We start from the raw sequence: 14207 nt of genomic DNA, 5'->3' as shown, positions 1-14207 counted from the left end.
TTTTGACTCTTTTACTTTATTTTATCACAAAAATAAAAATTACAAAAATATTTTCTTTTATTTAGCTAACTAATATTTTATCTAGTCACGTTTAATTTAACTACCTTACATAAAATTCAAAAAAAAAATACAAAAATAGTTCCACTTTATTTTTAAGAATATTATTTTAATTTTTGTGATGTTTTTAATCTAATTCCATTTTGGTCTTTTAGTGTGATATTTGAAAAAATATAACAAAAATAGGTTTGTTTTAATAGTTAGTTTTGTTTTAGTTATTTTTACTTAAGTATGATTAATTAAGTAAATGAGGTAGTATTTTTTTTAGTCTTGTTCAAAGAGAAAGAATACAATTTGGGCTCAAATAACCCATTTTCTAGGCGTAATTTTTGGATCTAGCCCAAATAACCTTAGCCCATAATTCCTATAGGCCCAAGACCAACCCTAAGACCCTTCTTTTTAGTCTTCTTAAGACTCAAAAAAACATAGAACCCTAGGTGAGCTGGAGCCGTTTTTTAGACTAAGAGAGACCCCCCCCCCCCCCAGCATTTTTGGTCGACGAAAAAAGAGCAGCAACCGACTCTGACCATAGATGATCCGAAAAATCCCTTCCTTATCATCGTTCTTCTCCAAACCAAGAGATAAAGAGCTCTTATCACATTCTAAAAGAGCACGCAGCCGCAACACACACATATAGATAGCAAGAGAGAAAGAAATAGAGGGAAAAGGATAGATAACTCTTTTATTTCTTCTATTTCTTTTTTTAAATCTCGATTTTGATTTAAAAAAACGGAGTTTGAATGAACATTCGGTCCGAGTGTGAGTCCAGCTGAGATTTGTAGTGCCGATCGAGGTTCGTTCGTTGATTGTTAGGTCATGTTTCTTGTTGCTGTTTCTCGGTGGATTTTTATGATCGAAAGAATTTACATTTGCTGATTTTTCATTGTCAATTAAAAGAATTTCAGTTTAGCAAGTTCATCTCTGTCTCGTTTTCTCTATCTTGATTTTATTAACTTGAATCGAGCTTCAAAAGAGCCATTAAAGGAAGGGTAGAATTTTACGTGTGAGTTGCTTCAGTGACTGATTGACTTCTAAAAATTTGTTTATCTAGAAATTATGTGTTCTCATTTGTTTTTCTATAGTTCTGAATCTATCATTATCAGTGTGTATTCCGTTTGTGAATAATTCCGAGCTTAAAACAAGTTGTTCAGTGAAATGACATAGTTCTCTGCTTGTTCATTGTCCAAAGTGAGATTCACGTCCATGCTTTCTATTGTCTGGATCCATGAGTTAATGGTTAAAATCTTGTTGAAGAAGCATTTCACTCATTGTTAGAGTTTAGAACCTTTAAGATTCATAAATGAGTTGCTGAAATAGCTTTTTGTTAATAAAGTTAAGGGTAAGACAGTGAACCTCCAAGAATTACTCTTTGACTTCATTTTCCTGTGTAGATTAGGTCCATTAATTTCCTATCTCATAGACCTGGTCCACATCCCACGTTAAGGTCGTCATATGCATTAAAAATGAAGTCATAGGTGTGAGCATACGATTTTTGCCTCATACGAATTACTCCAAAAGAATTCCCAAAATTAGGTCTTTTCTTTAATTATGTGTTATTTTTAGGAATTATTGTGTGATTTTCCTGATTGTTCGCATATATTTGTATGCATGTTTAATTTTGTTAATGCATTAAAAATACAAAAATATAGTATTTTCATTTGAGATTTGATTTTTACATTTTTTGGAATTAATTAATAATTAGATATTTTACAAAAATGAAAATTCAAAAAAATAAAATAAAACATATTTTTGTAATTTTAGTCAAATTGTGTGATTTTCTTTTAATTTGGCATTTAATTATTTGTGATAATTATTAGTTATAATTAATTAGTATTTTTAAGTTAATTTGGTGTTTTATAATTAATTAGGATTTTAGTTTTAATTGTTGAAAAGAAAAAGGAAAAGAGAATAGGAAGAGAAAAATCTGGTTGGGCCAATTTAGCTAGGCCCAAAACCAAAACTCAGCCAAACCCATTGAGAATAAGAAGAGGAAAATTTGGTTGGGCCAATTTAGCTATGCCCAAAACCAAAACTCAGCCAAACCCATTGAGAATAAGAAGAGGAAAATCTGGTTGGGCCAATTTACTAATTGAGAAGCTCCTAATAGTGGTAGGGTAATATTTGCATTATCAAATTAAGTAAAAGCACTAATTGAGTGGACAATTAAGTGGATGATTAAAGAAATGAAAAGTTGAATTGGTAGTGGAAAATGCACTAATTGAATGCTCATTTAAGGGATCTGAAAATTAGATTAGAGGAAAAAAAAAGAGGGGGGCGGAGAGAGCGGTATACACTCGATATACACTCTTGATACACTGTATATACAGGAGCACAGAGCTAAAAAAAACTTGGAAGAGATTCTGAGAGAGGGAAAACATTCAAAGAAGGTAGAAGGCTAGGAAATTCGGAGAGAAAAAAAAAAGATGGGGGCGGAGAGAGCGGTATACACTCGATATACACTATGGATACACTGAATATACAGGGGCAGAGAGCTAAGAAAACTTGGAAGAGATTCTGAGAGAGGGAGAACATTCAAAGAGGGTAGAAGGCTAGGAAATTCGGAGAGGAAAAAAAAGAAGGGGCGGAGATAACGGTATACACTCGATATACACTCTGGATACACTGGATATACAGGGGCAGAGAGCTAAGAAAACTTGGAAGGGATTATAAGAGAGATATAGGAAGAGAGATACACAGAAATAGATGCAGAAAAAAAATCAAAAACGATTGCAGAATTTCAGAAAAATACACTATTTCATTGAGTCATTTTGTATTTTCTGAAGTTTTCTTCTAGTATGGAAGCAATTCCTGGTTAGCTGATAATAAAAAGGGTTTAAGTCGAGTCGGGTTTGAGGTCTGCTGATTCACTAAGATTGAAATTAGGGTCTAACTATCGTATCACATCCCTTGGTTTCAAAATTAGTCTGCTGGTTCATTTTCAGGTGTTGAATACTACTGTTGCTGTTGGGTACTGCTGATACCTCATTTTTCTGCTTCCTTCTTTCATTTCCAGGTGCACACTTGAACTTAAATCGATGTAGCTTTGAGATGAACATGAAATGAAAGTACTCAGACATTTGTTTATTGGATGATGCATGTTTGGACAACTATACATATGTAGTTAAGTAAATATTAATGATATGTAACCGTGTAGTGTAGTCTAATTGGATTTATATTCACATGAAACTCGGACTGCGTAATTTGTACCTAATTGGACTGTTTGGGACTGTTAATTTGTGGTTATCCAGCTGTAGCCTTAGTATAGCTTAGAACTTGCTTTAGTTTAACGGTTTTGTTTTAAAAAATAAAATAAAAATCAGAAATTGTTTGGGTGTTGCAATTGTTTTTGAGATCAGCGTATGATATCCACATTAATTTTAATTTCAAGCTGAAGAGACGTCTCAAACAACTTTGTATTACATTAGCTAAGATCAGTAGATTAGTTACTCATATCAATATCTGCGTTTCATTAAGTAGTTTAGTTTAGCTGTATGATGATTAGATGTGAATAAAGTGTGAAGTTAGGCTATTAACCTGTTTGTGTTAGTGTAAGTAAAATCTCGTAATTAAGTTGCTTAGCCTGCTCATCTGAGGTTTATATTCATGACTATTTTGTTAAAATTCAATTCACGTTTCCCAGTTTGTTTTGCCTTTAGTAATATCCAGAAGTTCACTAGTAGGTAAATAGATAAGAAAAATCTGAATATTAGAATATAAATCCAATCCAGTCGGTTTAGACGTCTAGCTGTTTTGAATTTTATTGAGATGAGCATATGAGTATGTCAAGTGTTGATTTGAATAAATGTGAAATAGCCCCATTATTTGCAAGTTAATAAGCCTGAATGTCAAGGTTGGGCCTGAATAAAGTCTGTCCGAAGCCCAACTTGAGTTTTGACTGTGTCTTATTCTTACTGGGCTAAGCTTGAAGCCCAAGGGAATTACTGAAATTTTGAATAAAAGTCAAGGACGTAAGTATATTAGTTCTTGAACAATACTAATTAATTAGGGCTTTTTCTTTTATTATTAGAGACAAACTAAGTAGAAAATTGTAGTTTGCTTTAGGTTGGCCTTTAAATAATAATTGAGGCGAGCCCTGCTAAACAAAATGCATAAATTGCGGGGTCCTCTTAAATGTCTATAATAAAATACTTAGAAATCGAGATGGGCCGTTTAGCGAATTTCACAGCCCTCCCCAAAGATAATAACGCATTAGTCACTTTAGGTGCGCTTTTAATAATTTACCTTCTTAAACTCGGGTGTGCATTTCATGTGACCCAAATCAAATCCCAAAAACGTTGAATAAAATGTGTTCAGGATTGCGGGTGCATTTCATGTGATGCGATCCAAAGACACGTTTTAAACGATGTTCAACTTTCTCTAAAAATAATTGAATAAAAGCGGTTGAGAGCTAAAACTGGCACATAGGTTCAACATGTATTAAAATCAAATAAATAAGCTGAATATGACAGTTGAGAGACCGTGTTAGAACCACGAAATCCGGGAATGCCTAACACCTTCTCCCGGGTTAACAGAATTCCTTACTCGGATTTCTGGTTCGCGGACTGTTAAACAGAGTCATATTTTCCTCGATTCGAGATTCAATCGGTGACTTGGGACACCATAAATCTCCCAAGTGGCGACTCTGAATTTTTTAAAATAATTCCGTTTCGATTGTCCTTTAATTGGAAAAACTCCCTTTACATATACCTTCCCGGGGGTGTAGGAAAAAGGAGGTGCGACAGCTCTGGCGACTCTGCTGGGGATCGAACCTAGAATCTCTGGTTCAGGGTTCAAGAATTCGAGCTTAGAATAATTGTTATATTTGGCTTTATTTATTGTCTGGTTTTATTTACATGGTTGGGCCTAATGTGCTAAATGCTGCTTTTACCGCTTTGATATTTGGTTGGACTATATATAAATTGTTACGAAACCCTCCTCTCTCTGAGTCTTCTAAATCATCTGGGAAGTGTGCACTTCGCGTGACTTCTTTTCTGTTAGAGTCATATCCTAATTTTAGAACGAGGTTCGGACAAGTTGCAAAGCCGGTGAAACTTCTGTATTCCCGGTACACTGCCCCCTCCCCCCGGCTCGAGTTATCCGCTGGGGTAAGCCAGGTCTAGAACAATACACCCAAGATTTAAATTTAGAATAACACAATCTCATGCCGGATCCCTAGTAGGTACGTTTGTTGCATCACGTGAATTTGACTTTGGGGACTCAACATAGGGGTTGGGTCCGTCTAGGACAGGTGTACCCAAAATAACAGACCATCTTGATGCATTCTATGTGCTACATATTGCATTTCTTCAAGGGTAAAAGGGTCATTTGGCAGACCAATGATAGTTGAGGGTAGATGAAAAAGAAAAAGAGAGGTGAAGTGTGAGGATAAAGCGAGGAAGGCCCAATTATGTTTTTCTGTCACATTGTTGTTAAAGAAAAGAAAAAGAGCTTGAAATTTCAAAAAAAAAAGATTTTGTACTTTTTCATCATTTTTCGAAAATCAGAAAACCAAAAAAAGGAAAAAGAAGAAAATCCAAAAAGAGTTTACATGTTTCATCATTTTTCAAAACAAAAGATAAAAAATATTTTTCTCTGAATTAGTTGTTATTTTTATTTCTCGCCCGTATCCAATCTGCCCGAACTACGCATACCTGATTCTCGTCTTTCGGGGCGTGATACGTAGGCAACCCAGGTCTTCCTAGTAAATCTTAGGTTCTTGGCTTTGCGGGGTCATAACCAAATTTTGCACTTCTAGCCACCTTTTGGCCAAATAAGTCATTTTGCAAAAATAGCCTCAATCATGTCTTGCATGTGTCTTAGGGAATGTTATTGTCTCACATAGTGCTAGTTTAAATTTTCTCATACAGGTGTGGATCTACTTACTGAAGTTTGAGCATGACAGATACCACAGGATCAATGCATTCAGGAGCTGCTCGAGGAGCCATTTTATGTTTTTGAGTCAATTGTTTTTGTTTTATTTTCTAGTCCTGTATAGTAGTATTTAGTCTTTTAAGTGATGTTAGAGTTTGTAATAGTCAAGTTAAGTTTACCGAGTCTTTTGTTATTGTATTTCTTATTTTGTTTGTGGAAATGTGTTACAAGTCGAAAATCCAAAAAAAAAAAAAAAGAAATTTTGCGTTTTTGTTATAAGAAATAAAAAAAAATTCTCCTTTGAGATGGTTTTTCCTTTAGGCAATTAATATCTAGGACTTAAAATGAATTGTTTTTATATTTCCTCTATTATATTAGGACCAAAAATTTTTTTAAAAAAGAGAATTTTATTTTAGTGCTTCTTTAAAAAGCTTTCTTTAAGGTGTTAGTTCTAAAATTCAAAAAGTTTTTCTTGTGAGGTGTTTCTTTGGGAAATTAATGAAAGATGAAAAAAATTCTTTTTATTTTCATTAGACCTTTAGGATATTGTACATAGAAAAAAAGCATACTTTATCTTTTGTTTATCATTAGAATTTTTTCTTTAGGCCATCAAAATTGAAATCCAAAAATATTCTGTTTTATCTTTTTCATTGCTTGTTTCGAAATCTTGCGTCAGGATATCAAATGAAAATTCAAAACATTTTTTCTGTGGTTTATTATTTAGATTTTCTTCCTAAAAAAAGAATCAAAAAAAAATATTTTTCTCTTCTAGGATATTTCCTTAATAGAGTATTTGTGTCAAAAGGATATATACAAAAAAAAACATGCCCGTTAATCTTGAGTTTAAAATAGGTCATAGAACGTTTAAGTCTAGAAAATTCAAAAAAAAAAAAGGATTTGCTGGTTTTATTTCTCTTTTCTCATCAGAGTAGTCGCTAAGATAAAAAAGAAAAAAGGAGAATGTCAGTTTGTTTACTTTATTCCGGTTCTTCCAGAACTACGCAAAGATCTGATTCATGCGGCGTCATGATACGTAGGCAACCTACATAAGGTTCGATCGAATCATTTTATTTTTTTAAAAGAAAAAAAGAAGGGGAAAAAGGGGGAAAAAGAAAAGAAAAAAAGGGTGAAATTATGGGACGTGAGAAATGAGAGGAAAGAAAGGAGTGATAATTAGAAGAAAAAAAAAGGAAGGAAAATGATCAAGCAAGTGCTAGAAAAGCAAAGAAAAGGGAGGTTGAAATGGACAAATTGGGATGATGCCAAGTGACTTTATGACCCTCGAAGTCATTCTAGAATCATTAATTGTTGCTAGGTGCATTGCACGCAATGTGATATTTTTGCTATTAAATGCCCTAACGCTAACGTGATAGCTTCATTTTGTTATATTCACAAAAGAAGGGTGGTTGGTTTGTGGTTCTTAAGGTAACTCATCCATTCAACACAAGGCCAAAGGGCAAGGTAGCCATGACTAGCAAAAACTTGGACACAAGAGTTGTTGACCCGTCAAGGGAGTTTGTGAAGTCGGAGTCTGAATTGAAAGAGGACTTCCAAAGGGTGAAACAGCAGATGGCAGAAATGTATCAGTCTTGGATCAGGGGGCATCCTCCACCTTCATTCCCCACTAACTACACTGAAAACCCTGCAACTATCACATCACTATCACAAGTCCAGGTTCCCACTGCTGTTGATATCTCCCTACAACCTTTTCACACTCCACCCCTCAAAAGCACATCATATCCCGCCCCTTTGACCACTCATGCTCTTGTAGTTCCTCCCCCAGCTACTTTTCCTCGATCCTCTAACGAGGTTGTGTTCAAAGTCCTTGATGCCCAACACTATGCACCAGAACCAACTTTCAAAATCTCAGATTCATACTCTATCGCTCCTCCTTTTGAGCCTCCCGGTGAAACTGAAAAGCTTGCTAAGACAGTGGAGCAAGATGAGATATCCAGGAGGGTGAAAATCTTAGAGCAGTCTTTAAGAAACATGAAAGGGATAGGGAGCCAGATGAGCGTGGATTACAAAGACTTGTGCTTGTTTCCTGACGTCCAACTGCCTGATAGGTTTAAGATGCCAAAGTTTGATTTATATGACGGGTATGGAGATCCCATGGCCCATTTGAGAGGCTACTGCAGTAAAATGAGAGGCATCGGTAATAAAGACAAATTATTGATGGCGTACTTCAGTCAAAGTCTGGGTGGGGCAGCTCTGGAGTGGTACACCCGCCAAGATGCTGGCAGGTGGTACACGTGGGATGATATGGCTCAGGCCTTTGCCAGGCACTTTCAGTACAATATAGAAATTGTCCTAGATCGCATGTCCCTCGCCAAGATACAAAAGAAGCCTAATGAAAGCTTTAAGGAATACGGGCTCAAATGGAGAGAGCAAGCTACAAGCTTCCAGAGTCCATCCTCCCATGGAAGAAAAAGAGATGGTCGATTACTTTCTTCAAGCTCAAGAACCAACTTACTTTGGGCATTTGATCACGGATGTGGGTAGGTCTTTTAATGATGTGGTAAAAATGGGAGAAATGGTAGAAGATGGGCTGAAGTCTAGCAAGATCATGAGTTATTCTGCTTTAAAAGCCACAACACAAGCAATTCAGAACGACACAAGAAGCTCGCTGGGTCAGAAGGAACACGATGATGTTGCCATGGTCGTTTTAGAGTCACGACATGGACCAAAGGGTACGCCTCACCAATATACCCAGCCTCAACTCCAACCCCAAACCTATCCCCGAGCTCCACATAATCCACCTCAGTATTATTCTCCGAACAATGTCTGGTCATCTGCCTAACTACCAGGTCACTCCCTATGGCAAGCGCCAGTACCGCATAATGCATTCTTGCCTTCACAACATTTCCGAGCACCCAACAACCCAAAAAAATAGGGGCAGGGAAGGGAACAAAGACAAAGAAATAGTTTCACGCCAATTGGGGAGTCCTACACAAGCTTATTTGAAAAGTTAAAGCATTCTGTCCTGATTGAGCCGCTCCTCGGCTATACTCCAGACCCATATGCAAAAGTCTTTGATCCTACTGTACGATGCATGTACCACTCTAATGTCCAAGGGCATAGCATTGAAGATTGTCGTTCCTTGAAAAGGGAAATAGAAAGAATGATTTAAGAAGGGGTAATTGTGATCAATGACTGTGACAGGGAGCACGCAAACCCTCTTGGGAACTTGTTGACTGAAGTTGATGATATTGAAGTTAGTAATGGTCTTGGCAATATTGATGAGGAACTCAGTGGCTAAGATGTCGTTCTTGGTAATTGGAAAGACGCTCCATTTCTTGGTCAGCTGGAGAGGAGTTTTAGTGGTTTATTTTGTTGTCATTTCTGTTGTCCGGGTTATTTTCAAGGTTGTAATCCGGATATTATCTTGTGACTCAAACCCTTCTATCCTTTTATTTTGCCTAGTTTGTTTAGTCGTAGTAGCTCGTTTAGTGTTGTCTAGGTTTGTTCTAAGGTTGTAACCCCGGTTTAGTCTATTTGTTCTGCTGTTCAAACCCTTTCACCATCTGTCTAATGCAATTTTCTGTTTTCTGTTATTTCTAGTCATTTTTGTTGAGTTCTCTTTTCCTTTTATAGTTCTTTTCCTGTTAACTCTAGTGACATGACATGCACACGTATTCTCAGCCTGGTCTTAAAAAGTTAATTTAGTCATGAAGAAATAAAACAATTTTGAAGATGATAGGGACATTTGAGGGAAATAAGTAAAGGCATTTTGAGATCATTTCAAGCCCGAATTGCGTGAAACTGGGGCAGATAGAACATAGAGAAACCCTATTGAAATGCATCCTGCTGCATCAGGTTGAAGCCAATGGCAAGTTTGCCCCAAATTGACAGGGGTCGTTCATGGTAATGAGAGTGAGAGTGTTGTCCAATGGTGCTTTGTATGTAACAGATGTAGAAGGCGAATGTGTGGATATGGTCATCAAGTCTGCCGCAATCAAAAGATGTTACGAATGTTTTCCTTGGTTTGTTTAATTGTGTTGTTTGTACTTGGTATGTTTTGATGATTGGAATAACGAAGAAATTTTGTTCTGCTATCTAAATACCTTATCCTTTGTTACCCCTTTGAGCCTTGTTTATTTTTTTTCATACCCCTCTTTCGGAATCAGTAGCAAAGATCAGAAAAACAAGCGTAAAAGATAAGTAAAGGAAAAGGAGAAAAGAAAAGAACGAAAAGGGAGAGAAGAAAAAATGAAAATTGAAAAAAAGGAAAAAAAAAGAAGAAAAAAAGAGGAAAAAGAAGAAAGAAAAAAACAACAACAAAACAACAAAAAGAGAAAAAGGAAGAAAGAAAAGAAAAGAAAAGAGAAAGAGAAAAGAAAAATCACAACAACATAGCAATTCCTATGTCATGAACTACGTTCGACCTGATTCTTTTTAAGGATATGTAGGCAACCTCACGGTTCGGTCCCATCAAAATAAAAATCCAAAAGTCCCCAAGCAAAGAAACTGGGGCAGAAGTTGTGTTTGTTGTAAGAAATCTGATTCCGAAAGTTGTAATTGTGAACCCATGATGAGTTGTTTTGAGCCTTTTGATACTCTTTCTTTCTAACCCCATCCAAAAGCCCACATCACGGTCCAGAGAAAGACCTTTCGATCAGTCTTCGAGAGATGCCAAGTCAAGCAAGGAAAGGTAATTCATATCAGGGGAAACACTCTGGTCCAAGCAGAAAAATGTTGAAAATGAGAGAGTCTTATTGGTGAAAACCCTCACGGGCACCATAAGGCGACGTGAGATGAGAGAATCCAAAAATGAGAGAGTCTTATTGGTGAAACCCTCGCGGGCACCGTAAGGCGACGGTAAGTGGAGAGAAAGAATCAAAAATGAGAGAGGCTTGATGGTGAAAACCCTTCGGGCACCACAGGTCGAATAAGGATTGTGAATCAGATTGGATAATCGGAGCATTGAAGCCCAGTTTTACGGTTTAGGGGTGTAACAGGAGTTGAACATCAGACTTGCTCAACAGAATAGGCCACAGGTGCATGTCATGGTCATTAGAGTTGGTATCCACATCTGATAGGTTTCTACTTTGTAGTTTTCTTGTTAGGAATCATTTCTTTCCTTTGTCCTTTACTCTGTTCCTTTTGTCTTGTTTACTTCCTCTTTCTGAGTGGGTTTGGTCAGAACAAGTGAGAAATGACTTCAAAATTTGCCTCCAGCTTACCAATTGCACAAAATGGGATCTGGCCAGCACATCAAGGTAGCATATGTTAGGAAAGAACAACAAGCGCACTGAGTTGGTAGCAATCAACATGCTTTGGAGTCCATGAGAAATATAAAGGTTTGGTATATTTCAATTCATGAATAGTACAACAGATAGAGAATGTTGGGTGAACGGGTCAAAGGTATTCTCTGTGATGAGATCAACAAAGAAAGTGTTTAACGAGTGACAAACGAGGTCTTCCAAGCAAAAATCAAAGTTGTCATGGCAAGTGAAGGAGCAATAGACCTCAAGTCCAATGTAGTGGGTTAAGTCAGGAAAGAACAATATGCACATTGAGTGGACGTAATTGACGTGCTTTGGGATTCATGTGAAATACAAAGGTTTGGTACATATCAATCCAAGAACAATGCAACAAGATGGAGGGTGTTAGGTGAACGAATCAAAGGTATTTTCGATGAAACACAAAGGTTGGTAAATGTCAGTTCATGAGCAATGCAACAGATAAAGGGAATTGGGTCTGAACGGAGAAGGGGTATTTTCTGTGATAAAGATGACTGAGAAAGTGGTTAGTCCATAAACAAGCAAGGTCCTCGAGTGGAAATCAGTTATCATGGGAAGTGAAGGAGCAATCTCCCTCAAAGTCAAGGCCACAAACCAACCACCACATTTTAAACTGACAAAATTTTTCTTTGATTAAAACAGGGGCAGGAAATTTCGGTTGTTTCGGAGAAACCCTCCGTGGAGAAAGGCAGTCACTAAACAAGTTTAATTTTTGATTTTCAAAACCCTCCTGTAAAATGAGACCTAGTTTAAAAAAAATCAAAACAATCATAAGTAGCATGAATATACCCTAGGGAATATAAGTTGGTTTCAAAGTTTGCATGTCTAAGATAGGATGTAATTAGGAGTTTTCAGGATCCTCCTAGATAATGGGATAACTTTAAGACCCTCTTAGACAACAAGATTTAGCGGAAGTCACACCTTTAGAAGATATAACTTAGATTTAAAATTTTCGTTTAGGTAAGAATTGCCAGTACCCGCCTGGATAATGGGACCTAGCTTTCGAATTCTTAGTAATATTTGGTAATATGATTCATTTTAACACTCACATATGTTCCCAACCTCCAAACAGGGGCAGAAAGTTTTCTTTGTTTTATTTGTTTCAATGAAGTCAGGAGCCCGCCTAGAGAGCATGGAATACTTTCAAGCGCAGCAGTCAGGAGCCCGCCTGGAGAGCAGGGAATACTTTCAAGAGCAGCAGTAAGGAGCTCACCTGGAGAACAGGGAATACATTTCAAGTTAGCAGTCAGGACCCCACCTGGAGAGCAGGGAATACATTCAAGTTTAGCAGTCAAGAGCCCGCCTGGAGAACAAGGGAGTACAATTCAAGTTTTAGTTTTCAAGTTCTTATTGATATTTGGTAATGTGATTCGTTTTACACTTACATATGTTCCAGATACCCAAACTGGGGCAGAAAAATTTCATTTGTTTTCGTCTATTTCGGTTGAATTCAGGAGCCCGCCTAAAGAGCAGGGAATACATTTCAAGTTAGCAGTTAGGAGCCCGCCTGGAGAGCAGGGAATACATACAAGTTCAGCAGTCAGGAGCCCGCCTGGAGAACAAGGGAGTACAATTCAAGTTTTAGTTTTCAAGTTCTTATTGATATTTTGTAATGTGATTCGTTTTACACTTACATATGTTCCCAGATACCCAAACTGGGGCAGAAAAAGTTCCTTTGTTTTCGTCTATTTTGGTTGAATTCAGGAGCCCTCCTGAAGAGTAGGGAACACATTTCAAGTTAGCAGTCAGGATCCCGCCTAGAGCGCAGGGAATACATTCAAGTTCAGCAGTCATGAGCCCGCATGGAGAACAAGGAAGTACAATTCAAGTTTTAGTTTTCAAGTTCTTAATGATATTTGGTAATGTGATTCGTTTTACACTTACATATGTCCCCAAATACCCAAACCGGGGCAGAAAAATTTCCTTTGTTTTCGTCTATTTTGGTTGAATTCAGGAGCCCGCCTAAAGAGCAGGGAATACATTTCAAGTTAGCAGTTAGGAGCCCGCCTGGAGAGCAGGGAATACATTCAAGTTCAACAGTCAGGAGCCCGCCTGGAGAACAAGGGAGTACAATTCAAGTTTTAGTTTTCAAGTTCTTATTGATATTTGGTAATGTGATTCGTTTTACACTTACATATGTTCCCAGATACCCAAACTGGGGCAGCAAAATTTCCTTTGTTTTCATCTATTTTGGTTGAATTCAGGAGCCCGCCTGAAGAGCAGGGAATACATTCAAGTTAGTAGTCAGGAGCCCGCCTGGAGATCAAGGAATACATTTCAAGTCTAGAAATCAGGTACCCGCTTGGAGAACAAGGAGAAGCAGTTCAAGTTTAGCGGTCAGGTGCCCGCCTGGAGAGCAGGGAATACATTTAAGTCTTTACATTTTTCATGTTTTGAAGTTGGGAGCCCGCCCATATAACAGAGGAATACATTGAAGTTTGAATTCAGTAAAGCGGAGGGTTACAACAAAAATCCCCAGTAGAAATCAGAAGGAAGACCACAAGTCGAGCCATAAGTAAAGAAACAGCGGAGGAAGCACAAATTGACAAGGCAACATCAGTCACAAGATCAAGTTTGGAAATAAATCTTTGTAAAGCATAGATTATAGCTTAGTCTAGCTTCTTCATTTTTGTCATGGTGTAATAAGGAGGTCCGTAGGCAGTATCAGCAGCAGCAACAGAAGTAACAGCAAAACCGCAGCTTCATGGTAGTCCCAGCTACCAAAACTTCCCGAACTACATTGACCTGATTCCTTTATAGCCAAGGATATGTAGGAAACCTTTGAAGCAGAGGTTCGGTCAAATCTTTCAAAAATGCTTCCCCACGGAGTATTCAAACAGGCAAAAATCGCTCGTATCCGCTCACTTTATCTTTGCACGAAAACTCTTCATGTTTCCGGACAAAGAGGGGCAGCTGTGAGCACGCGAATTTTGCCTCATACGAATTACTCTAAAAGAATTCCCATAATTAGGTCTTTTCTTTAATTATGTGTTATTTTTAGAAATTATTGTGTGATTTTCCTGATTGTTCACATAT

The 14207-nt window shown here is 37.3% G+C and overlaps 1 long non-coding RNA gene across 1 annotated transcript; it reads left to right on the top strand.

Moving 5' to 3' along the window:
* Positions 1–541: 541 nt before the first annotated feature.
* Positions 542–6107, top strand: LOC107766076 (uncharacterized). Its single transcript, XR_012695661.1, has 3 exons — positions 542–850; positions 3000–3070; positions 5925–6107. It is a non-coding gene; the product is annotated as an uncharacterized LOC107766076 (long non-coding RNA).
* The last annotated feature ends 8100 nt before the right edge of the window (positions 6108–14207 follow it).

This window comes from Nicotiana tabacum, chromosome 10, assembly GCF_000715075.1.
Source record: "Nicotiana tabacum cultivar K326 chromosome 10, ASM71507v2, whole genome shotgun sequence".
NCBI lineage: Eukaryota > Viridiplantae > Streptophyta > Magnoliopsida > Solanales > Solanaceae > Nicotiana > Nicotiana tabacum.
This window is presented reverse-complemented; position numbering and strand designations above follow the sequence as displayed.